General features: G+C 32.6%; 1 protein-coding gene across 2 annotated transcripts in view; it reads right to left on the bottom strand.

Annotated features, from left to right (window-relative positions):
* Positions 1–13,078, bottom strand: part of LOC139094487 (uncharacterized) — a 107,762-nt gene extending 94,684 nt beyond the window's left edge. For both annotated transcript variants that reach the window (XM_070645523.1, XM_070645525.1), the window contains exon 1: positions 12,937–13,078. The gene's annotated coding sequence lies outside the window, so the exon portion shown is untranslated. The remainder of the gene's footprint in view (positions 1–12,936) is intronic.
* Positions 13,079–26,616: the final 13,538 nt, after the last annotated feature.

Here is a 26,616-nt window from a genome sequence, read left to right as displayed (position 1 = left end):
AGAGGAAGGAAAAAAAATTTAATAATGTATACGAAGATAATAAAGTAATTCCTCTCACATTCACTTGCCATTTCTTTGATATTCAACTTATTTCAGGTTATTGCATTATCCAAGAACATATGTGCCACTGTTGCTTCCTTTAATAAGTTTATTGTAGAGTTCTCGATGTTGGCTGGCATTGTATAGTCATTGGTCTAATGGATTTTGATGAATATAGCTTCAGATGGGAGCAGATCAAGGACTTTTGATTTTCAGCACTAAATTGACACTTTTTCTTCCTTTTTGCTGCCCAACCCCCATCGGTACACATTATTCATGGTAGCCAAGAAGCCGCTTTATACCGTCCAAGTGGCAATTTTATAGGGCCTGTCTTAATTTTCAGTAAATATTGCAAAAAATCTTGAATCTAATGATGTTGCCTAAGAACAAGTGAGAACAACAACAATCCCAAGATCCATACATTAACACCAAAACCAAGAAGAATTCTCTCCCATGTCAATCTAGACGGGTCGACACAACTCGTACACCCATATGTGATACTTAAAATAAAAAAGGATTCTCCCGAGTTTTTATACAATCTTATTTGATTTTCTTCATACAGAATTGCAAATCAGGACGATGGCATTATTTCCTTTTTTCTGTTCCTATTCTTCTTATTTACAAGACAAGCACCAACAACAACAACAGTATAAAAAAAATGTAATAATAGCAAAAAAATTATAATTTTATTTCATGCACACATTCAGCACAGAAAGATTTTTTAATGCTCTCAAGCTTTTTATATTTTTCCTTTCATGCTTCTCTTTCGGGAGGAGGCGAAAAAAAAAATGATGATTTATAGCTGGAACATTTATTTTTCTCTTTTCTTTTACATCTACACATATACACACACCCTCCTTTCACTTTCAACGCTCCTTTCGCTTGTTCATTGCCATTTTTATGCGTTGTTGTGAAAAATCAGGGTTGTTGACAGAAAGGCGGCATAATTGACACTGGTGAATCTTATTTTTATTCACATAGGTCTTGTAGATGTCCTTTTACATTCATATGCACATTTTACACTTCACATTAACTTGTGATTTAGTGTAGCTTAAAATGCATGAATTTTAATGCATTTGCACCTTGAAGTGCTCAGTATTATTAGCGGAAAAAGTGGGAATTGTAAGTAACAATTAACACTTTTAAAGGCATAAAGTCAAAAGGTGCTTAATTTAAGCAGAAAAAGTGATTTAAATGCAGCTGTAGTCAATCATTGCGATCCTCGACACTCCATGTCATCCAAATAAGCAGCTTAGATCCCATAACAAAACAGTAAGTCTCAGTTTAAGTGCTAAAATCCACCAAATCATCACTTTAGGAAATACAGCACATTCATGTCTATATTCATAATTATTCTACAGCCATTTCACCATCCCTGATGAGAACTGTTTCCAAGCGTCGTAATCAAACGGGTATCACATGAAATGGGGGGATGAATCTCGGAAATAGCAAGAGTATGGCAAGTGAACAGCGAGCAGTAGTAGTCACAATAATAGCTTTTGTATACTTTTCCAAGTGAATATGTTTCCCATAAATCCTTCTTATTAACGCATTTTTTGTGTCATTCAACAAAATGCGATTTAAATTTTCTACATTCGACCTATTTCTTCCATCGCATTGTTGTAGCTGTAAACTGTTTGCTATTGTGACGATGTCACTGTTTAAAGAGAAAGTAAATCCCATTTGATGTCTTTTTTTTCTCAAGGAGTTTTCTTTTTTTGTGTTGTTCCACTTCCTACCAAAACAAGCACACACTTTTGCCGTTGATGAAGATAGACATATAAAAAAAGCAATCTGTTCAATGATGATGATGATGATGATAATCATGATGATGACATTTATGTATATATACACACAATTGTATACACACATAAAATATCTTGATTTATTCGTACAGACATGTCATCAAAAAGCGCAGGCACAACAATAAAGGCAACAAAAGAAAATTGAAATTTCCATTGCGTTCATTTTTTATTGTCTTACAGCTGATAGTATCGTCTTTATGATTGACATGCTCAGGGTCTTGTTGGTGACAGTTATCTTGACAGTTTTTCTCGGCATTTTCTTTTTGCGCGAAAGACACTTTACTTAGGAAAATTGAAAATTGAGACTGTATTTTTTTGATTTACTTGATAAGTTGGATGAATATCAGGCATTGACTTGAGAATATACTTTCCGGCAGATTGAGATTTAAAGCAATTGACAAGAAGATTGTTTTAAGTGCTTCGTGATCGCTTAAAATTGAATGTCATGAATGACATACTTTATAAAAATAGCAAAGGTCTAATCTGAGGGCATCGTCCCTAATAGGCAATGAGGATGCTCTCGTGAGCATTGCTCTCAGCTTACTCATCTGGTTCTGTGTCAGATTCACGTCGAATCCGACTTCATACCGTCTTAAAGCTTGCTCTACGCAGAATTCCTTCCGCCTATGCTTTTAGATTCGTTTAATTGCTTAAGAGTATTAATGCTTTCATTAGAAGTTCAACTATCTAGACATCCAGATTAATCATTGCCACAAATAAACCATTCTAAGCCATTCCAACTAATTCATCATTAAACAGCACTAAATCTTCCATCCACAAATACCCATTACCTTAATTTCACACATCATTTTAGAAATTATTTCTATTCCCATATTATATCCAATTCCTTTGAAAGCTTTTGCATGCCCTGCCTTTTATTTATTTCCACTTATTTGATGATGGGAATTTTGCATTATATTGAAATGTGTTTTTTTTAACGATTTTTATTGGCGTAAAATGACGATGAATATAAATATCTTTATAAGCTTTCTCACCGTACATACGTTTATTTCAAGATTTATGCATTAATTTGCTTTGAAAGCTCACGGTTTGGTGAGAGTAGTAGTCGAGTTGAGTTGAGGAAATTTGAAAAAGCATAAAGAGGAACAACGAATGTCTTCATAGGAAATGAAAAGAAGGAGAAAAAATGAATCTTTAGTGAATATTTGCAATGAATGAAGAGGCAAAATAAATGGCTATAAAACGCACACATTTATAGTCAAACAAATCCTCGTCGTTGCCAATAAATCTTTGGATTTTATGGTCGAAAAATAATGGATATACGTATCTTAAGGTTAAGCGAATGGCTTTGTAATTTATTCCACTCTATTTCTTGCATTCATTAAATTTTCATTTCAACATCGTCCCATAACTAAGAATATTACAAACATGTACGGGATGGCGTTGGGAGGGATGGGATGGAATGGGAATGAGTGAGAAAAAAAAGAAGCATTCATACATGTTGTGTATGGGATTTAAATTATCATAAAAAAATTCATAGTACGCTGTTCGCATAACAACGTGCTGTCTTCATTCTTCCTTTTTCTGCCATTTTTTTCTGTTGTCCATTTTCTTTTTCTTCATATTCATGTGATGAGGTTGAAATATATTGAAATGAAAGCTTCCGGCTATTTTTTTTTTCCTATTTCCATTTTTATATGCAATATAGCTGTACACAACTTGTTTTGTTTCATATTCCATAGTGACATAACTTCACAACCATACCATACCATGCCATACAAACTAACATAAATTTTTTTTCGCTCATCCACACAATACTCATCGTTCAATTGCGCCTCCGTACTTGCTTTTCCACAAATTGTGTTAGCGGATATGTTTTCATTATGCTGTTACTACCACCACCATCACCACTATTGCTGCTGTTGCCTTTCGCTCTTTTTTTATATTCATTCTTTCTTTTTTCACTTGTCTGCTGTATTAAAACTTTTTATCTACTGATCTCTTACTCCTACATCACCTCAAATTTCTTAAACTTTTTTTTCCATCTGGCTTTGTTAACAGTGTGGGATTATTCAGTTAAAATGAGACATTTCTGCATAAAAATTGTCCATAAAAAAACTTTTAGTTCTCATACAATTGTCACAAATACAAAAAACTTGCTTGCTTTGCAACGAAAAGTATCTATTACTTGGTAAAAAGTCTTATTACAAGCTTAAATCGATTAACTGATCAAAAATTAGCAAACAGCAGGACTTTGACTTGGTGCTGGATTTGGTTTGAACTTGGCAACATGCGAGATTCAAGCCGGTCTTTTGCTGGATTTTGAATCGATTAATCGACTTGTCCAAAGAACTTCTGGAAGGAAGTTGTCGATAGAGACAGTATTGCAATTGGTATTGGAAATTGGCAGGCGAAAGCCGGCGATAGAACCAGCTTTAAGCGACATCAGAGGGAAGCCATGGATCACAGTTGATCTGTATTGTCATCGAAGTAAATCAGTAAGTACCCGACTTGTACTATTCGTCTTAGTTCCTTACGAGCATGTCACCAATCAAGCTTTATTTCAACTAATCCACAGCAACTGAATCAACAGGAATCTCTCAAAACTTCATCAATAATCACCGATTGCCCCATTTTCACAAAATACCCTCCAAAATACATGATTAACATCCATGTTTCAAGCTAATTTCAACAATAATTCTTTAATCCCCTTTCTCTATAAGCAATAAGCAATAATTACAGTACGAAATGAAAATCGATGCTGTAAAATGTGAGAAAAATAACAAAAGTGACAATTTACCAAATATGAAAATTTTTAACACAAAAAAAAATCCCTTCGAATGTGAAACTTTTATACATTATCAATAATGTGGTTTTTCTGACCAAATGAATGTTATGCAATGGTGTATGCACACACGAAACGCTGTGGTTTTACAGTTGGAGATTTACAAATATGAAAAAAGTTTTTTTTTGTATCTCATTTAAGTGTTTTCGTGCTAGGGATAGAGTGGCATTTATATCGATATTTTGGCTATCTATTTCCGACTGTCTACTGGATGTTATGCTAATGGATAAATTGGTGAAGGTTTTCACAGTCAATTTAATTCTGGTTTTTGATAATGGAGTGAAGATTGAGGTTAAGTAAGATGTTGGACTCATTAAAGTATCTTCTTTTGAAGGACATTGTGGAGGTTGGGTGTCTTCCATATAGATGTTTGGAGGTGGATCCTCAATAATTTGGACAACAAAATCTCCCAAAACTCCCCTAAAATTCGCGTTCCGTAAAAGTTTGTGGATCAAACCACTCACTCCACTTTCGGAAAAATTCCAGGCAACGACCTTGCACAGAGATGCCAACAAACTATGTCTATGCCAAACATACAAAAGCATATGATTGTTACACCATTAACCTTCATACCGCATAGCTTCCTAACTTTTCACATTAAATTCTATAAAATTTAAAGCTCAATCTGCCTCATGATCAGAAGTTACCTAAGTAAATATCAATAACTAGCTTCAAAACCTTATTAAAGCCTTTCCATTGAAAAACCGCACAAAACTGTCAACATGTCTTATCAGATGAGATTTAACTAAATTTAACATAAAGCTCACTCAACAATTCACCTTAAATTTCTCAGAGTTTCAATAAAAATAACATTTAATGACAAGTAAGAAAGTCCTAAGACTATGTCATTAAAGCGCATTTGTCAGATATTTCTTTGGATAAGACAGCTGGACATACTAAATTATAATTAAAAAGAAGGTAAACACAAAAGACTGTGGCAAATTTTTCTTTCCACACAGCATAATTTCCATCATGCAGCATGTCCTTGTACATTTGCACAGCATTCGCTTTTATTTTGGCCAACGGAAAAATGGAATTTATTGTGTCACAAATACAAAACACAATTCACATCATTTCAATGGCCATGTGGAGAGAAGGATGAAGATGAAGGCAGGCAAATGGCAAAAAGGAGACAAAATATGAAAAATGCTACACAAAAGAATGGAATTGAATGAAAAAGAAAGAGCAAGGAAAAAAGATTGGGCTTAAGGAGATTACAATAAGATGAATGACATGCAATGTGAAAGGAAATTTTCCTTTTTCTTTGGTGATGACCATATGTAAGTTCATAATGTCATGTTGAACATGCTCTATTGTTTGTGTGAGAAACAAAAGGAAACAAACTTGTGTCATAAATAAAACGTAAGCTTACTCATGGCCAATGGAAGTTGTAAGTAAAGTTTAAGAAAATATCCAGTATCCAGCAGATAAACAATAAATAAAGGAAATTTTATTCATGAATCTTCTTCTTTCCATCTTAATAGCGGATCTTGTTTTATTCAGTTCTGCTTCATTTTGTTTTTTGGAAATTTTTAGGATGAGTTTGTGGTCATTTTGGATTGTGGATTATTGTATCGTTTGAGAAAGCATTTTGGGAGAAAGAGTCGGCTGAGTAATCCTTACAAGGACATGAACAAATCGTCCTAAAATGATTAAAATAGCGGTTCTCAAACATTTCAGCAAGTTTTTATGTTATTGAGAAAGGTTGGTAATTAATGTGACTTAGGAATCAGTTTTTCGATCCCTTGGGCATGCACAAAATGTATATTGGGGAAGGTGAACATGTAGGAGTAAGAATATATCAAGAAATGTTGTCCCATGGCTACCACATCCCTTTCAATCGCTTGATTCAGACGTCATTGTACATGTTCTAAGTAAAAGGTCAAATAAGTTGTTATGCAAGCATAATTAGAACATACCGCAATTGAGATTTGAAGAACTTCCTAAATTATGATCGAATTTATAAGAAATATTCTAGAAAATCATAAATTATTGAGAATAAAATTCCAAAAAATCATAAAATGCGCTTTAAAAAATCAAAATTTCTAACTTGTTTCACAAAATCTCTCATTTCACAATAACTATAAAGCTTAAAAGACCAAGAAAAAGTTAGAAATTACTCATACAGCAACAAACAAAAAAATTGAAAAAAATATTTGGCAAAAGTTACTGAAAAGTGTGAATGAGTAAAACTCCCACAGGTGCTTAATGCTGTTCACATTTTTTTCTTGTTCACTTTCAAGTCCTCCACTTTATTTTATTTAAAAAAGAAGCCAAGAAGAAAGATTTCACTGCTTATACTTTCCTCGCTCTCTCATTTACTCTACGTTTATTCGAGAAAAGAAAAGAACTAAATTTTCACATGATGATGATGATGAAGGTGGCAGTGTTGGGTGTAGTGATGATGAAAAAATTTATGGCATCAGCTGAGACATAACAACAACGTAAGATTTATACAATAACTTGAATACAGGAAGATCTTAGACAACAGTCGAGGAACTATTAAAGTCAAGGAAAAGTTATGATGTTTCGCAGACCAGTCATAATGAACTCAATATCAAGGAAGACTGAGGATGGGAATCTTGACGATTTTTGTACGAATAGCTGCTAAGTTTGCCAGTTTAAGGAAGACTTTTATAGCAACATCGAAAGAGCTAAAGCTTGTTATTATTCCCACAACCTAAAGTCTTTTTTGAGGAAAAGAATAGGAATTCCTTTTTATTATCCTATTATTTATGTACTAAAAATTTTCCTTTTCTCTCTTCCAGTTCCTCATCCAAGTTCGTCTTGTGATGTTGTATGATACTTTTGTTTGAAAATGAAATTTTATGAAGGACGAATGGGGAGCTTTTAATTAATTGAATAAGAAATTTTCTTATGTTTCAGAAAGTTCAAAATTTTGTTTTATATTCCTTATTCTTTGACTTGATGCTGAAAGTTGAGAGGTCAAGGAATTTGCTTTAAGAGATTTTGTGTTGATTAGGGAGTTCAAGGTAGGTCAGGAATGTGAAATCGTCGACAAAATTGGATTTTTTTTTAAATTCATTATTACATAAGAGGGTATTCAGAGAGGGGTATAACCCCTTCAACCCACCTCTCCTCCATTTCCCCTAGTTTTTGGACTAAATTCTTCAATTTTCCAGCATTTTTCAATTCCACTTGTTCGTTCACTTATCTTGACTCCCCTCCTCCCTCTAGACCCCATCCCCTATATTTCAGCATATCCACAAACAATACTATTCAATACCAAACAATTCTGTCAAGAATGATCAGAATTTCTAAAGAAAAATCAATACGCAATTCTCATTTCATATGATTGACATTTATTTACATTCAATCAACAACATGGAATATTTCGGGAATATACAATGTAGTTCAGAAGAAAACAAATCATTAACTCAATCAGTCAGAAAGCAGGCAATCTCATTTATTTACATTTATATCAATATCTTTACCTTGAAATATATTCATGGAAGTAAGTACAAGATTATTGATTTTTTTGTAGGGAATTCTGTATTTTAAAGGCATTTTCTGGGTCATTTTGTAAAGATTGTTCAGTTAGGATGAAGACTATTTAAGAATCTGTAGTCAGGGAGGTGGAGATTGGAGTTAAATTCCTACTTTTATTGACTAAATTCTTCAATTTTCTAGAGGTTTTCAAAATTGAATTAGGACAGACAGAAGTGTCCAAAAATCAATACAGACGTCACTCATGAACGACCCTCCAAATAATAAAAAATTCTGTTCCTCTATCTCGTACAAAAAATCATCCATAATTCCATCTTAAATTCATACCATCTACAAAAAAAATACAAGATTTTTCAACACAATTTTTCATTTCCATCCAAAGCATCTTTTATAAATGATAAATGATTTAATTCCTCAACTGTCGTCATTGTGAATCAATAAAGCCTTTCTCAATCTCTTTACTTTTCTTCTCTGTTTCCATTCTTCATATCAACAGCCGTGATTAGAGATGTCAATTATTTGGGTTTTTACTATTTGTACAAATACCCAAATACCCAAATATTAAACCCCAAATATTTGTACAAATATTTTTAAAAAAAATTTTGGTGTAAAAAGTAGGCTTAAAGACAATTTCCCAAAAAATTCTTTTAAAAATTGTCTCAAATAACAGCTGAGCTTATTTATACATCATTGCGAAAGTCATTCACCGATTAGTTTAACTAAAACAATGAGCAAAAAAGTCAATCTAGTTAATATTTTAATTCTTGCACCTACTAAAGATGTACCTACTTTGGACCAAAGTTGCACCCACAAGAGCTGAGATAATAACAGCAGATTGAATAATTTTTTTTTATTTTTAAATATTAATTCTTCAGGAACAAAACTACCTTTTCGCAGATTTTATTTTTTATTATCTGCATGCAGGAATATATCTATCGCTCTGTAGGTCGCATATTAAGTCTACAATTTTTCCACAAACTTGCAGTAGATCTATCTGATATAATTAGTATGATTCTTCGTTAGGATTCTGGTTATGATAATGCTGAATTTATGCAACTTTACTATGACTTCTTGTAAGGTACATTATATAACCAAACTATAACTTATATTCAACATAAATGTCTTAAAAATTGATAGATTGATTTAATTTAAGCTTATTAGGCTTTATATTTCAAAATATGAGATTAAATTCAAATTGGCATAAAATTGGCACTATAAATTTCAATGAAAATCTGAAATTTTGTGGAAAATTTCCTTAAAAGTGATGATTCTAAGTGGGCCCAAATATATTTGGGTTTAAACCCAAATATTTGGGGAACCCAAATAGTTCGAAAAAACCCAAATATTTGGGTATTTGGGTATTTGTATTGACATCTCTAGCCGTGATTTGCCTTTTTCTACCTTTACCAATATTTGTTCGATGTAAAATTCAGTTTAATACAAATCTTTTCCTCTCGACTCTTACTTCTTTTATTTCATGTATCAATGGATAACTAGGAGAGAGTATCCTGTGAAATAAGGAGGGATAATATATTCAGGATTTATTGGAATCCCTCAAGACTGTGGATTTATTGATGGTTTGCATCTTATGGTACTTTAAGATTCTGATAGTCTGGGAATCTACTTGAGGTAGAGACACCTAATATACTTAGCTTTTGAGTACAGATGAACTTCAAAGTGACGGAACATGTGATTATGATACCCTTAACTTGCTCTTAGCCCGTGGTCGGACTCCTTTTGCAACATCAATGCTAGTTAATACTTAGATTTCAGATCCAATGTCGGAATACCTTTGATATGCACTTGACCTTCAAGGACTATTGATTGCAAGGTATTATCCAGCATCAAATTCAATAATCAGTGCCAAAATTCAATTTCCCATTTTTCAAACTACCCCAAAAGTCATAACAATGCCTTTAAAAATCACAAAGCAGACAAACATTCAAAATGATATCATCAAATCTGGTCTGAATGAAAAACAAATGAATGGATGACTGAATGTATGGGTTGAATGTTTTAAACTTTAACCACATTGTGTGCGGCGCACAATTGTATCGTAAATTTTCGATTGAATTTTAAAATATGTATACATAGCAAATTCACGTAGGTAAGTACAATGTTAAACCTTTTTTTCCAGTAATGGTGTTTTAGCAGCTTGAAGTAGCATCGATAAAAAAAGAATCAACCACAATGAGATGAAGCAGGTTCCCAATGTCCCAATGGATAATTCATATGTAGCCATTTCCAAGAGCAATTTTATTTTGATTTAAAGGAAAAACACACAGCATGTGTCAAAAATTGTTATGAGTGCATTCTAAATTTAAACCTTTAAAATTTTTACTTTCTGACTCACACATCGACATGAGGAATTTTGCTTTTTTATATTGATAAAAAAATAGAAAATCTACCCGTTGGGATGAATATCGATGTGGTTTGGTATCGTCTGCAGCGAAAGGTGTAAATTTAGTTCTTTCATTCCGTTTAATCTTCTTATTGTTACTGCATTTGTTCATATAATTTTTCAAATTTCCTCACCATACATCACATTCGAGTACCGACATCTGTAGGCAGAGTTGATTGATTTGATATTCAGGTGTAATTTGATTTATAAAGAGCAATAGTCATATGTTGATATAGTTGAGCTCAGGGAGGAGAAATCGACAAAAATCCGAGCCCAGGCGACTTAACTCTAGACTGAGACGAATTTCATCGAATTTGGCTTGAAACCAGAGTCAAGCTGGCCTTTTCTTGGATTTTCAGGCATTTCTTCGCCGTGTGTCTTTTGGAACAGTTAGCTATATGAGAATTGCTTGGCAGATTGATCCTTGATGCACAGAAAAATGTAGAAATGACCAGAGGACTTCATACTGAGAGGATTCTTCTATGGGACCGTATTCGGCCAAATCCGGTATTGGGACAGAATTCAGCTGACCTGATCAAGGGCTGTTCACCTCTTGTCCGCAGTTCACCTTCCAGGATCAGTGTTAGATTGCTAAATATTTCCATAGATACAGCAGCTTCACACATAACAACCCTGATGTTTTTGGTATTACACAGGATAAAATGAAATTCAACGAAAATTGAATAATCGATCGATTGTGGAAAATTTATCGCTACCGAGAAAAGGAAAAATATTTTGGAGAGCAGCAGAATAAGATTTCTTTAGAATAACATGAAGAATTTCTTTGTAAGTAGATCCAAATAATCTATTAAATATTTATAAACGTGAAAGAAAAGAAAAAAAAAAAATTGAAATTTTTTTGAGATATTTTTCTCTTTCTATTTTTACTTCACGACAGCAGCATTAATGCCGTTACTGCCTTTAGTTTAAATTCCACGTATCAACAATTTTTTTTTTCAAACTTTCAATGTACGAACACCCACACAATTTTTTCTCATTTTTTTGCCGAGTATAAAATTGAAACAGAATATTATTAATTTAAGTCAAGGTGGTTAAAAAATATATAATTTTGATATTAATCGAGTCGAGGCAAAGATGAAGAAAATTTTAATTAAGCTGGTAAAAAAGATGAAAAAATGTGTTGAGGATCTGGCACACAATCGTGATTGAGACGCATTTTTTTTGCAGGTGTAATAAATTTTTATGTGCATTTCTAAAATTTTTGAGGTTTTTGGGGTCCTTTAAAGATTTTTAGAATGAATCATAATCTACTTCTGTGCATCCTACAAGTTCATCAAAATTTAGTTTTTCAACCAAAGTTAATTAAACTTTACATCCACATATCATTCATAACAACAATAGAATCATTGTCAGACTCTCATGCGCAATCAGTTCAAATGAATAATTTCCCATGAATCTCGTCATACTATCTAAACTATCTTCATGCTGCGGTGGATAGCAAGATTCAGAGGTGCAGTTAGAAATAGTTGAGATTGGAATCATTGCTCAAATACTTTAGTTTGAGTTTGTTTCTCATGTATTCATGCTAGATGGATAGTCTATGATAAAAGTGCACTCTTAGAGCCTTAAATGAACTTTATCGTACAGCCGAAAACTGTACACAATGCAAGGAATGTATGCCTGTAATTCTTGGCCGTACCTTGCTGAACAAACAGTTGTTCAGGTTTCGCTGTATTTCATGCTTATGAAATATTGACACTTAATTCAAAATCATTGCTTTTTCCACCTATCCACTCACAAATCCATCCATTCACCCAAAACGAAAGGAATCTTACACTTTTCCTACAAAACTCTATAGCAAAAAATACAGTAGAGGAATTTTTTCTGCAGCATTCGCCAATGAATTAAAGGGATTCTTCACTTTTTTCCACTTTTACATTGTCGATGTACAGAAAAAATAAAAATTGTTCTGGGTAAGAACTGTAGTGCAATTTACAATCCCCTTAACAACCGCATATCCAACCAACCAGACGCTATTAAAATTAAAGTTAAATTGGTTTGCAAATGCAAGTTTAAGTTGTTCCACACAAAATAAAAAAAAATGGGGAAAAAATGGAATCTCAGATTTAATAACTTAAAATTGCAGTCATAATTTTCCACAATTATTTTCCATTTCTCAAGTGTACATGCACAAGTAAATAATGAACCAAAAAAAAGAGGTGAAACTGAATTTCTGACATTAAAAACATTCCTGAATGACTCTTTACAGCTCTTCACAAAACGGTAAAGTGGGCATGTAATATGACTAATAGGCACGATAATAGCACTTTCACGGTCGAAAATTGTTACAATTAAACTCTCGTCATCACAATTACGAAAATTTTCATGATTGCCATAAAGTGAAAAAATTTTTTTTGAAGGATTTGATCAAATTACAAACTATAAAAAGCACTTACCGCGTACTTGAAATCACTTAGAAAAGCCTTAATTACACTTTTATATTCAGAAAAATATTCTTTAAGCGATTTTCATTTGTGAACGAATTATGAAAGTATGCGAAATGAACTGAAGAAAAAAAAACAAAAATTTTCATTTCTATTCAAAAAAAATCTCAAAAAAGATGAAATAAGAAGTAAAAATTGAGAGAAAAAAGTGATGATGACGATCTCGCGAATGTGATTCACTTCAGCACATTTCTCAAAAAATCATAAATAATTTTATGGATTCTGAAATTTCTTTTTATGTTCCTACACTTTATCGATTTATGATCGCTGGATAGAGTAGGGGATGATTATGATTACGATGATGGCTGCATTATCAACTTGTTTATATCACCTGCACATGATCCAAAAAAAAATATGTCTATAACCTTTTGATTGAATCATAAAATGAATTTGTAAGGCATAAAAAAAAGTTTATGTAAATATGAATGACTAGATAAATGAATGCTAATGTGCTGAAGTTTATGGAAATATGTGTGATGAAAACAAACAAATACATATGAAATATTGAAATTGGAGGCAGAGAATTTTTTACCAACGCGGCTTTTTTTTCATCTTCTACTTACTCATATGGATCATTTGAGTTCAATGTAAACATAGAATGCCTTGTTGAGTTTATGATTTTTTGAAAGATTCTTTATTTGAAAATTAAAATTAAGTGCACTCGTTAATTGAGGGATTCATTCTTGCATGACGTCTTCGAATAAATTCATTTTCATGTTTATGAATTCAAGGCTGGAATGTGTTCCAGATAGAAAATTGAGGTTTAACCCGAACAAACAAGCGTTATGGTTATGAATTTACTTATTGATTATACTCATAAGAATGCTCAATTTGGTGAGTATGGTCACTGTGTAACATGGTAGGGTGAGTATCAGTCAACATGGAATCAATAAGGTTCTATGACACTCTACAAGGTATCCCCAAAAATGAGTTTTGGTCCAAAAAAATGATAATGTCCTCATTTTAAGCTATATATTAAAACATTCACTATTCAGCGGTCTAGCGAGGATGCGAAAAGAAACTCGATTTTCAAAATTCACTCCTTTGCTCCAACCCACCCCCTGTCAATCCCTAGTACCATCCACATACCCTCCTTAAGTTACATCACCTCTTAACAAATCAACCAACATTATCAAATTTCGTTGCTTCATTTTATTTAATTGATTGTGGTCATAGATAACTCATTCAGCAACTCACAGAGACATATTCAGCCTACATCATGTTTTTAACGAGCTGTTGTAAATATTCGTATTAATCCTGATATTTGTGACTTTCATTTTTCACGATCATTGTAAAAAATTTGAAATTGTCTTGTTTGTTATTTTAGTTATTTTTATAGACTTTTTGTAGATTTGAGTTGCTTGATGCTTACAATGCAACATGAAGGAGCCGCTCACTTATTACCCCGAACAGACTTGAAGCATGCTCATTGCCTGTTAGGGTACATTACGAATTTTCAGATCCCCAATTGTTCAAACTGTTACAAAATGCCAGACCTCATTTTCCAAAAAAGCGACCATGAAATGTTAACGACCCCTAAATCCACATAGACAATTTTCAGTCAAACTGAAGTAAATTTGCTCCTGAAATTTTCATTAACTTCGATTTTGTTCCAAAAATACAAAATGATAAATCTCTTATGACACAAGCTAAATTCCCCCCATAAATAATTCCTTACTGTCTGAGTGAGGCTAGTTTAAGCAATTGAATATTCATAAACTTTAGTCATTTCAGAGAATCCAATTCATATCAATCATATATTCAATCCTACAAATGAAAATAATTAAGATGTGTATTCTTAGTAGTACATGATGCTATGATAAATGCTGAGTAAGTCGGCAATCTATCTTCATCATATTACATCTAGAAAGGATGAGAAATTTTATTGAATTATTATGGCATTGTTCGAAATATAAAGCAGTCTTTAAGGACTTTTGGAATTGAATCTAGCAACTTCTTTTGAGGCAATTAAGAGAAATCTTTGAGATATGAAAATAAATTTTGGGGATTTAAATTTTAAAATAATTGCTACAAACAATAACAATTGCTGTGATATTCAAAGATACTTGCAAGTACTGGGAATCATGAAGAAGTGTTCGCAAGTGATCTAAAAAAAGCCATCGTACTGCATTAAAGTTCAAAGTCGACTTTCAATTCTAGTAAAATTTGTTATACGAATTCAAGTTGACTTTGAGCCAGGAACATATTCAGGAGGTGGTGGGAGGCCTGTTCTTCTCTACATTGAGCTCTGACATTATGAATTTCAGCATAGACCAAACCCTCAAGCCTAATAATTAACGTCATTTACAGACAATTCCAAATTCACATTAGCACAGAATTCCAAGAATTCAGGCTCACATGGAAGCAGTATATCAATACAAAATTGAATACAAACGTTCATCATGCAGACAGCAGATGTTTATTTTGAGAATTTTAATGCAGCTAATTAACATATGAATATTTGATAATTAATCTCTAAAAAAAAATTTAGCTCACTGCAGATGAAAATTCCTTTTAATTTAAATTACATCAAGTGTATGTCATGAATTCATAATTCTTATTTTTTTATAAATTTTTCACTTTCACATGCTTACCAAGTTCATGTGAGAAATGAAATAAATTTCATCTCATTAATCTTCCTTTGAGCTTCTCCTCTCAATTCTCACTTGGGAGAATGGAAAGAGGAAAATTTTTGAATTTTCATTTTCTTCTTTCTAACCCGTATAATTATTAAGAAAAATCCTATGTGTCTTTGTCTATGTAGATAGAGGCAGGGAGCGCGCTCACATGTAGTTTGGAATGTTTTTCTTTTCTCCTCATTATGACTTTCATGACTTTTTGTGTGTGACTTTTTCACAACAACAACGGTGGAGAGGAGAAAAAAATTGAGAAAATGAGGGAATGAATATTCATGCATAGGAGTGGCCGAGAAAATTGGGAAATTTTGTGTGATTTAAGAACTTATTTCAGTCAAAAGAGCACGAAGGTGGCTAAAGAACTCTTGGTGAGAGGCTGTTGATAGAGACAGTGAAGCATTGGGTATTGGTAGTTGACTTAGGGCAGTCACTTAAATAGCAAAATTTAAACGCCAAAAAAGGGAGGCTAATGTTTAGATATGTAGATCGATTGAGATCCATAACCTGCAAAAATGGTGGATTTGCTATGGTGGAATTCTTCCTGTGATACCTTTCTTCATCACTTGGAGTTGACTTTGAAGACGAGAATTTAATTGATTCAATGGTAACATCAACTGGACTACTGGGACCGATTTAATGAATATATCGCTAGGTATACTCCTGTCATATACTCAAATACTACTAGAGTGTGACTAAGAAGTCAAGTATTGACCTTTACGAGGTAAATTGAACAAATTTCTTCACAAAAGCTACAGATGCTGATAATTTTCAAAACGAATCATTTTTCACATAGTCAGATTCATCTACTTATGGCTCAATACTCGAAATTTTATCCATCTGAAGTCATTTGCAAGCAACATAGAGTTTGATGTCCATTAGAACTCCATTTGTATTCAATTTGAATTCTTACGCCTAATTAGTGTACCTCAGACCCTAGGTCGACATCGAAAGTTAGAAAGAACTCAAAAGAAACTGTTCCTAACTCACATATGCAACGATTCCGCCACACGCTGAATGAAAGGTATATGAAATGTATCATGAAATGAATTTTTATTTTTAGCGATTTCTATTTCTTTTAAATATTTATTTCTTTTGAAAAGGAGAAGTAGAGAACAAGAGGAAAGTATATTAATAGCACAAAATCGTTCGACTACTACTATTTTCTTTATTATGATGATAAATTTTTGCCTTCATTATTATTGTTTCTATTTCTATATTTTTATTTTTTTTTTCACCTTACCTACCCACCTTTTTAGCGTACATGCTACGATGGTGTAAATGTAAGTCTATGTCAGACATGAAGAAAATTGAGAATGTTTCTGATATATTTATATAGACACGCACATATGTGTTTGAATAGCGTGGCATGGCATAAACTTATTTATTTATTCTGTTGTGTCTTCTAGCACGCTGTAAATAAATTAGTGGATATAAACTTATTTTTCCTTACCTTGCTGTTTATTTTATGTATTTTCTGTAAGGAAAAATATTTTATATTAAATCATCGCTATATATTAATTGGGCAATTTTAAGTTTTTATATGAATCGTACATAAATAATATGAAACCGTTTTATTGCCAGACTTTTATTGAATCCCAAAAAAAACGAGCAGCGAATAACAATAAAGAATATAAATTTATAATCTAACACATGAGCTTGTTGCTTTATAAATTATGATATGTTTATGATACAACTAAAGTGGAGGATATAAAAAATATCTAATTGCAATTTATTGGAATTTTTTTGAAAAAATAAAGCGCATTTTGTGAATATTTTAGGATGTACTGAATTCATACAAAGTATGATGAGAATTTATTCAAGTCTAATTTATGTAAATTATGAGCTTTGAAGAGTTTTAGGCAAGTCGATTTTGAACAAGTTGGAACAACGTTGAGCTATTTAGCTGTTCAAATCGTTGAGATCCAGAGCTGCATTAGGGCGATTCCAAGGCAATTCGTGGCTATTAATTGTTTAACGGATGAGGATACGTCAGTCCTCTGCACTAAGTTGACTTTCAGTTTATAGAGTCATTAGAGTCACTAGAAATAGAGTTATAAAGCTTAAAAATAGTAAAAAGCACTCAAATCCAATTGTACATCCTCAAGAATTGAACTAAAGTCATTTGGGGAGTCAACTAACACATCAGCTTCCTCATCATAGCTGCCTTTTCATCACTTTGCTCAAAGTGAACAAATCAACCAAATTCAATGTCATTATAGTCATCAATGAAAGCAAACTGAACTACACAAATCCCACATATGCTACATAAACATGCTAAGATCATTTACAGACTCTCAATTAAAAACGTCGAAATAAATGGAAACATTGTAAGCAAACAAAAAAGAATGAAAATTGAGAATGTGTAAATTGCTGAGAACGAGGAGATTAATTGATTTTATGTAAGCATAAGCAAAAAGAGAACTGAGTCACGGTCAATGAGATCTCGTTGAGAGAAGAATGAATCATGATGGATATTTACACAATTTTTACGTCAATTTTCATCCATTTGTCATAAGTGAGAGTCACAAATGTGCTGCAAGCGCTAAAATTTGCTCATCAGTCGATTGAACTTCAAAGACATGCTTTTAACCTTGTCAGTTTTTCACGATGTTTTGCGTGATGGATGTATCCTTTTGTAAATTGAATCAATAGCATTTTTAAGTGCTTACACATTTTTCGAAATGCATTGGAATGAGATCATTGAGTGATCTGAAGTATGGCAAATTTTAAGAGATGTAGCTCAAATATTTGATGAGTCTGAAACAATTTCCATTGAATATTCAGCTATAGTATATCAAACAGTTACATCAAATGCGTCAATAAAGTGTTCATTTATTCATTAATTGTTTATTTATTCAATATGTAATTTAGGTAAGGATTACGAAGTATTTGAGTAGGGTATTTTTAAATCTAGGATAGACTAGATTGAATGCTATGAATTTTAAGAAATTAAGCATTCAGGAAACATTGAGGATATGTAAATTGATTCTAAGTGACACAGCCAGTAACAGGAGCAGATAGAAAGCCTTTTGTTATAATATAAGCTTCATATAGGAACACGGATACAGTTAATGAGGAAATTAAAGACAAATTCCAAATAAATAACCGAAATTCCTTTAAAACCACAATTTTGTGGTCAGCCCTCTTTAGTAATAACCTCTTAAAACCGTTTATGCTTATTAAATAATTGAACATTCTCTGCCTAATTACAAAATCTATAAATTATTTTCAGAAAATCAATGACATTCAGTAATAGAAATCTACTTAATTATCAAAAACCACATTCATTGTATTAAACTAATTAGATGTTCAGCTAATGAGACAAAGTAAATCTCCATTGTAATGATGAGGAATTGCATTAGTTAATTGTACACCGTGTTCCTTTATCATTATTATGGTTTATTAATAAATTACTTAATTGATATTGGAATCTAGATCTGGAATTGGGTTTTTGATCCTGGGATTAAACCCCGAGCAGCACAGTTCGGCAATCCTCATTTTTCAGCCATCACGATGGGCTGTCAGAGCAATTTCTCTTCTTTCCGTTAATATAGGTACGTATCGGTGTCCAAACGAGAATACACTGTGCTGTTCGGGAAATTTTCCGAATCACATGATTGATCCAGGATTAAGCTAACCTTTGTCAAAGGAATCACACAGCGTAAAATTAATTAATCTGAAATCGTGGACTGAAATTGATTAGATTGCAATCTAACCTCAATTCCGCCTACATACATTCAATTTTCACCCAAAATATCCACATCATATTGCACAATAAATAGCCACAATATTACAAATATCTAATTAAACTACATCAAAGACATGCATAACAGCTAGAAAGTGTCTTTCAAATATTTCACCGCATCAGCTTTGTGAACTTTGACCTTGAGCATATAAAATAATTATATGTACATAAAGCAGAACGGAATTAATTTTTATTAATTTTCATTTCCCACATATCTACAACATTTCATGATTAATTCCACTGTTATATATCCTTGTAATATATTTGATATATAATACACATGATAAGGAATATGAATGAACATACTTAACTAACGACTGCTCCTTTTCGTATTTTTTTCTCTCCTTTCTCAAGTGATATGATTCACTTAATTACTTTTGAGGTTACATGAAGAATTATTTCATGTGTGCTTGTGTATAAGGATGAAAATTGCGCCATTTCTGAATGAAGCAAAAGAAATGAAAATGAAAAAATATGGAATAAAGTAAAAATGATAAAGAAGCAATAATGTTGAGAATGTTCAGTAAGTGCCTTTTATAAAGCGCATTTTTGCATGACAATGAACTCATTATGAATGAGGAACATCATGAAGTTTGACTATTTGATGCTGAATTGTTGACTGGTTTAGGCTTTTGGTCACTAAAACTTGCAAGTATCTACATTTAACTACAAAGGAATTCTTCGAAGTCTTGTTGCCTAGAACTTACAATTTAAGACTAGCATTGAAGAGCATTGAAGATGACATTGGATACAAACTCAGAATTAAGATGCTCTGTAGGACTGTACATTCCTTGAAAGCTATAGGTCAAAAAATAATGAGTAATATCCGCGGGTATGTTCAAAAATATCCGAATATCAATTTACAGGATGTGGGTTTACCCAAGATTGTGTTGGTGACCTATAATCATTGTTAATGGACCTATTTAAGATTTCATTAATTAGCTTGTTTATAGAGACAATGTTGTACATGGCCAATAGAGCCAGCTTTAAGCGATGAAGCACAATTGACTGTATCCTATTTTAAGATGTCACGGAACAACATAATACAGATGCATAGCACATGCCATCATGCAAAAAGCATATACTGACTATAATAATCCACTTTAAAAGTTAACTAAAAATTTTCCCAGAATATGCTCCAAAAATAAAATCAGGCATAAGAAGTTATAACCTAACAAACAAAAAAAAATTAATTAGAAAATTTAATTGAAATAATAAGTATTCCTGCGAGAGCATAGAGTGGGAGTAAAAAGGAAAAGTGAGGGGTGAAAATAATAAAAAAATGTGCAGGAAGGAAAAGAAAGCAAAAAAGGTGGAACGAGCGGCAGCAGAACTTCGCTAAATTTAATTATTTTGAATTGAAACATTAATGAAAATTGCTCGTTGTTTCTATAGTACATCGTATGTATATATATAAAGCCAATGGCTCCTCAGTGGTACACTTAGTCTCTATAATGTATAGATATAAGCACACAATGGCAATTTAACAGCAACAATAACAATATACTGATGAAAATAAAAGAGAATAAAAGCTGAGCTGTTGAAGTAAACACGTAGAACTATAAGCACACATATATAGACGAACGAAAAGCACATACAGAAGCTTTAATTATTTTTCTGTATCACACAAAAAAAGAGAAAGACGAGATATAATAGATACAATAACGAGAAAGATATCTCTTCGAATGGTTCCTGCATGCGACGAGCCGTGAAATGAAATCTTTTTCTTTTCTTTTCAATTTTCTTCCTGTGCGGTTGTTCCTGAGTGATGTCTAACATGCAGGATATGTAGAGTCATGTCGTGATTATATCGACCATAATAAAGTACTTGAATTCCTTCAAATTGAAGGTTTTGTATCTCTATACAAGACATTTGCAGTTCTTTAGACTGCTGTACAGCACTAATCACAGCCGATGCTATACACATCACTTACGAACAGCCCCCAATTCACATTCCATTCTTTCTTATTTCTTTTATTTCGATTTTGGTCTGCCATAGCTCACCGTCAACTGAAAGGAACTTTTCAACTTTAAGAAATGCAGCAATCGGAAACTTGAGAATAGCGGAGGATGAAGAATGCAAGAAGAGAAATGGATAGATGCTATTAATAAATTTGCTTCATTTTATAGTTCCTGCTTTGCTCTTATTAAAAATGTCATTTAATAAGGGAAATTGAGGATGAGAAATCTGATGCTACAAATGAGAGACATAGTCACTAATTTTCCGCTTTTGCATTCATCAGTGCAGTTCAGTTTGTGTCATTATTTTTTGAAAATAAAAAGTATAGGAATTTATTTCAAGGTATAATAGTCTATCTCGAATGGCAAATGACATGAATATGGCCGAAAATCAAGCTTCAGGCTTGAGTGTCTCTAACGTGACGAATTCTGACCTAAGGCTAGATTCAAGTCAGTCTGAGGTCCAATTTTCGACCTTATCAACGTCGTATGCTTTCTTGGTATATATGAAGGTATTATGTAAGCATTCTTTACTATAAATGCAGCCATTAAATACCCCTCTCGATTGGCACACATTCGAATGTTCCTACCAATACGACGAACCAGCAGCATATTTAAAACCAACTGTATGCCAAATGACAAAATTCGTTGTTCTCGCTGATTATCACTTTATTATACAAACTTGTAGCGTCGCTTCCAAATAACGTGCTGAAAATAAAATCATCTGGAAGAAAAAGTTCTGTCAGTTCAACAAGCAATTAAGATGATTAATTAAAGATTCTTCATGTTGTCAATTTTAAAAACATTTATTCACTTTCTTTTCATTTTTGTCCTCCTTCTTCTTCCTCCTCAGCATAATTTAGATCCTTTTTTACTATCAATATCTTTTTTTATTAGTATTATTTTACATGTTACAAATTGATGATTTTACAACTATATATTTTTTGTCTTGTTCATATCGAAAACTTAAGTTTAATGCAGCACATTTATAATCTTTTAGATAAATTGGTTTTCTTTTTTTATTTCACAATTCTTTCATTTTTTTGTTCCTTTGTGCATGTCATGTGAATTGGAAAAAAGGGAGTCAGCGAACATAAAAATGTACATTTTGGAGTTTTTATGTTTGGATGGAGTGGATTGAAGCGCATTTAGAGGTTTAATTAATCAAATTTGTTGGGTAAGGGTAGCTCTTGTGTCCACTCTTAATCAGGTTTGGTCCACACTGACTTGAAATCGGTTTTATTCTGGTTTATCCATTTGTGCTCACTGGGTTATTGTTATATGGAGGTCTGAGACCAAAATATATCCTTTCGGCGAAAATACGCCTCTGTACATTGAAGGGATGTGATTCACAAAACCGGCCGAAGATTGTCAGTCAGTACCTTGATCCACAACATTTAATTTACAATTTTTAGGAATGCACTTGGCTTCAATCTGATCCTAGATTGCACTTCAATGATGCGCCTGAGCCCAACACTATTTAACCTTAAAAGACATAGGTTGAAGGAAAGGTAAAGATGTCAAGCCTCTTTTCCTTAATAATTTTAAATGTCAAACTCCAATCAGCTCCAATAATCATCAAATCTGCTGCTTTATAGCAACCAAACCTCATTTCCATACACTAGACTCCCTAAATTTCTCATTATTTTCATCTATTATACTCTTTATAGCATCTCGTCCTCCCAAGTCATCCAAACCGATATCATAACCTCACTTTTCGTACACCCACCCACAAAATATAAGAAAACAAAGAAACAAGAAATAAAAAACTCAATTTTCAATTCAATCTAAAAAGAAAATATCGATATAAGAAAAATAGAATATAAAGTTTAAAGAAAGGAGCTGAGAGTAAAAAAAAATAGTCAGGAACGAGAAAATTGATGATGCTTTTATTTCACGAAGATTCTTTTTTTCAGTCGAGAGGGTAAAAATTTGTCACTGCTATCAATGCAATGAAGACATACGATGTTTTATATTTAGTTAGGTTAGTGATGATATCTTGATACATTCAAACGCCCATCCAACCTCCTGCATCACTTTTTTATGTGCCAAAATAAATTGCATATATTGAGGATAACTTATCTCTTGTTCCATTAAAATGTGCTTCTTTTATAATTGGATGTCAGGATTGTTTTGCTTCATTTTTAACTTTCTTTTGAGTCCTTTTTGAGTTTCTTCGTTGTTTATGGCTAGGTAGATTGGATGTGATGATGATAATGATAGGAGAAATATTGTGGATATTTTATTGAATTGGATGCGACAGATTTATTCAATTAAGTGGATAATTTATGATACTGGAAATGATATATAGACTGAGCTGAATGAATCTGAGGCGTAATTGTACAATACTCAGGTGCTTAATCATTGCAATACACCTGATGGTCATGGGTTTGAGACTTGGAATTAAAAATTGATAGTTTATTGCTTTTTGAATTGAATGGACATAGTAAATGACTAGTCAGAGGTGATTTTGAGGCAAGAAGGGTCTCTCATGATACAAAGCAGCTCAAAATGAACTTCTTGCCTGTTCAACAGTTCAGACTCGGCATTTGAACTTAATTTCATAAAATCCTCCGAAATTATATGCAGGAAGTACTAAATCATTCCCAATATTCATTTATGATCCTAAAACCAAATTTCCCTTTGATCCCTAAATCCAATCCCAAACTTTACATTAAAAATTTAATTTTATTCATTCCCGAAATCATGCTTCCCATCTACCTTTTCGCAGTTTAACCTTTATGAACATTTTTAAGTACATTCATTTAAAAAAGGCATATACAGTACATGCTGTTCCTTTAACCTCCAAAAATATTTGTTAATGCTTTAAAAGTAATCTCCAATTTATATTTATGTGTGCCTTAAAATTCCTTGAATTTAAATTCAAAAGAAAATGGAATTTAGATCCAAAACATGCTGTACAGCAGACGATAGCGCAGTTCTAGTCTTTTCCCAACGGGTGTAAATTTTTCATCATTTTCAATTTTCAAAGTCTCAAAATACTTTAGCAGTTCCTGCCGAAAAAAACAGAGAATAAGAGAAACTCAAAATCAATTTCAATTGATGGATGTTTATAGGATGGCGAAGAAGAAAAGGCACAGAAAAAATCTGTGCAGTATGGAATGAGGAAAAAAAAACTCAATATTGTTGATCATGAAATGAGAAGGAAAGGAATATAAAGAAGAATAAATCGAAATACTTATTTGCTTTTTAAATCCATAAGAAAGAAATACGTTGATCGTAAGCTATACGAAATGTGGCATTTTATAGCCAATGAAGAAATAAAATTGAATTCTTTTCAATCTCAATTGTTTATATTTTTTTACAGTTTCGATTTTCTTCTTAGCACCCAATCGATGCCAATCGATGATGATGATAAAAAGCTTAATATTTTCTTGCTTTGCTTCTTTTTTCGGTTTTGTTTTGAATTTTTGCAAGTCAAATGAGGTTTTAGAGATTGTTATGACTGGAGATACTTTTGTTGGTTCTTATTTATCGATTATTGCTGATTATTTTAACAGTCGTTGAGTGTCAGGAACTGCAATTTGAGACTAAATGTAATGGTTTCTTATGAGTGGAACATGTTGCGATTCATCGACTGCATGTCTAGTTATAAACCTAGAACTTACAGTTCTTATAGGGATTCGACTCTTAGGACGAGATTACTGCATATATATGGAGACTGTGAGTCTTGTTTCCAGGATAGATGACTGAAAGAAGATTTGTGAATAATTTTAATGTTCAATCTCGAATCCAGCCAGGTGTGAGGTAGTTAAGCACCGAAGAACTAGACAACTACGTCATCGACCAAACATAGCTCACATAGCTAGCCTTACGGTCGACTGATAGCAATCTTCTCCTTTCAGGACTAAACTCTACAAAACCATATTATGAAAGAAATATCCTTCAACATCCTGCACATTAGAATATCCCAAATTTTACCAATAATCATAGAAAATAGCTGACAATATCCACAATCAAATGCGCTTCAATCCAACACCTCCCAAATTAAATTCCTCAATCAATTTTCTTTGTTAAAGTTGTTCCTCATTCAAGCACCACGAACAAAAGAAGTAGAATAGACATAAATAAATAAAATAAAATAAAGCTATTCTAATTTATATTCAGGATTGATAACTCGAAACTAAATTTAAGTCGACACCTTTTCCCGTATTCACACTCTTTTCTGTGTGTACAAGAAGTTCACATCTACAATCTATTTTGCATGCACATACGATGATTGTGATGTTGATAACAATGACGACCCTCTCACACTTTTTTGTTCTTCTTCTTAATGGCGTTGGCTGCTTTTTTGGGAGAAAAAACATTTTCAACATTTCTATTTGTCTTATAGCTTCACACTTTTTGCCGCTTGTCGTATGTCGTATGTGTCGTTTGAGTTGGGGAATGTGTTGTATGTGCTCCTGAACTGACGTACGTTTCTCCTTGTGTATTTAATATATTTCAAATCAAATTGCATTCCATAGGAAAAAAAAGAAGGAAATAAAACAAGGAGGATACAGAAAAAAGCTTCTTTGAAACAAAAATCACGTACTTATGTCACATTTTTATTTTATTTCTACAACAATGCCTCTGTTAAAGTGTTTAGATGCATAAAAAGTCTTTCTCACATTTTCTTTTTCACTTCTGTTTTGGGTACAAAAAAAAATTTTTTGTTTTTTTGAGCATTTTCCTTTAAAGTATGTACTGTCTCACGAGAGAGATTAAGCGAATGAAATGGCTGGAAGTTCTGTTGAATACGAGACATTTTTACATTTTACAAATTTTCCTTTTCTTAGACAACAGAAACAACACAAATAAAATAAAATAAAGTCTTTGCAGCCATTTATTCGTGTATATATGCATTTTTGACTTCAGCACGTAAAGTCAATTTATTTTCTCTTTCTCTCTCTCTCCCGTGTCTGCTGTTTTTAGTAAAAGAAAACAATTTATTACTGTAAATAAATCGCACATGATTAATTTTACTTAATTTTCATATCTAAAGCAATTAAGTGTTTTTTTTTTCTCATTTTTTAGAATGATTTCGCATGTGTCATGCTATGGTAATGGGATTTGCTTCTATTTGGTATGTTGTCGGGAGAGACTTCTAATGGCATTTTTCTATCTTTACCCTTCAATTTGTCGCTTGTCGTTGCTCCCAAGGCTCAATTCAGAGTGTCATTTAACAGTATTCTCTGGTCGTAAATTAAAAATGAAATGAACAGACACTTAAGACTTTGGTTTGAGGAATTAAAATGGTTGGCAATTTGATGGAGTGAGATGTGAGCATGG

The sequence above is a fragment of the Chironomus tepperi genome, unplaced genomic scaffold (genome assembly GCF_022539635.2).
Source record: "Chironomus tepperi strain 1889 unplaced genomic scaffold, CSIRO-AGI_Ctep_v1 contig_354, whole genome shotgun sequence".
Lineage (NCBI taxonomy): Eukaryota > Metazoa > Arthropoda > Insecta > Diptera > Chironomidae > Chironomus > Chironomus tepperi.
This window is presented reverse-complemented; position numbering and strand designations above follow the sequence as displayed.